The 1,631-nt window shown below is 38.6% G+C and overlaps 1 protein-coding gene across 1 annotated transcript in view; it reads left to right on the forward strand.

Annotated features, from left to right (window-relative positions):
- LOC107091218 (protein-tyrosine sulfotransferase 1) overlaps positions 1-1,631 on the forward strand; it is a 44,552-nt gene that overhangs the window by 1,063 nt on the left and 41,858 nt on the right. The gene's annotated exons all lie outside the window — the stretch shown is intronic.

The raw sequence follows: 1,631 nt of genomic DNA on the forward strand, positions 1-1,631 counted from the left end.
GTTTTCAAGATGACTTGGATAATAGCGCGTTGTGACAAACACCAGATACAGCACTGGGACTTGATCAACAGCCGATACCGCACCGTGACAATGTCACTAACCGGTAGGTGGCAGTAGTGTTCTTTGACAAACATGGATGCCTCCAGTAAAACACATTCACATGAAAATTACTCTGGATTATTGAACAGGATGGAATCATTTCAGATTTAAAGAACTTTCAGACGTTTGAATTCTGAAAATGAGCGACTTTTCCTTCAAAATAAGATTGGATAATACGGACTTGAAATAATCCAATGTATTGTTTTTCTTATTAAATATCAATTGTCTTCTACTGTTGGCAAAGTGTCTCACTTCATTCCTCAAATCAAGAACAAACGCACTGATTTTAAGAAAAAATATCTTATTTAGGTGTTATTTTATTCCGGATTCAGCAGGTCTGTGTCCGTCTGCAGCAGCAGTCAGGCAGCTGCTCGGTTTTTATTGTCTGAGTAGAAAATGGGACCTAGAAGGGAGTTTCCTCCACGGTTAGACTGACTCATCTCTTTAACTCTTATTTTGTTGATATTTCTCTCAGTCAGACTGCATTCCTCCTGCTGACGGTTCCTCCTCAGCTTTAGTGAACCCAGTATAAAAAGGTGACTTTTCTCCTCACTAAGTCGTGATGTTTTACGTCTGACGTATTATTTTATAAATCATTTATGCAGCTTTAGACTAACATGCAAAAAACCCCTGAACTAAATCAGATAAATTCACCTTTGATAATATAACAGTGGAGGCTACAGACTCTACAACATGAAAGATTTATAATATAAAACAGATCAAACAATTTTCTTATTAAGCGATGTTATCGTTCTTCTGCAAATGGAAAAAAAACAGCTAGAAAAACTGATTACAGATCTGCAGCTTCAGCCGAAAAACAGTATTTGCATCCAAAATATTTTTATTATATTTTTTACAGGCTGATAAACAGGAGATGAGAATTATTAGAGTGAAATGATAGAATCTATCAAAGATGTTTCTACCTTCTCATATAGTTATTGTTGCAGATCTATATTCTAAGTAGATCTGAAACAAATAATCTGATTAATCCAGCATTTAAATAATCCTCAACTAATTTAATCGATTAAATTAGTTGAAGATTATTTCAATAATCGATAAATCTCGATTAATCTGATTGTTTCATTTCCAGCTGTCCCAACTCTACGGCAGCCCCCCCTCCCCCAGCTGATTTCCTCTGCGTTCTCTTCTCCTGGTGCTCCTGGGAGGCCAGCGTCCGACTCCCTGCCCCCCCCCCCTAACAGATCAATGGAGAACATCCTGAGAGGGATGTGGGAAACACGAGAGAAGAGGCTCGATTCATTTAACTGCAGCACGTTTCAGCCCCGCTGAGGTGTAACATAACGCTCCACTTCTTAACCGCCGTCGCTTTATCATCCCAGGCGTCGTAACGATTCACCGCTGAGTGTTTTATTTTCCACAGCTGGTGATTCTCAGGGTGTGATAACTAACAGGACTTCATGGTGAAAATCGATCACATTTTGCTTTTTGGTGTTTAATTCATTTGAAAATATGTCCTGTGTTAAAGATGGAAGCTGTTAAACTAAAGCAGCGGACATCAAGAAGATGAGATG

This window comes from Cyprinodon variegatus, unplaced genomic scaffold (assembly GCF_000732505.1).
Source record: "Cyprinodon variegatus isolate N-32 unplaced genomic scaffold, C_variegatus-1.0 Scaffold329, whole genome shotgun sequence".
Taxonomy (NCBI): domain Eukaryota; kingdom Metazoa; phylum Chordata; class Actinopteri; order Cyprinodontiformes; family Cyprinodontidae; genus Cyprinodon; species Cyprinodon variegatus.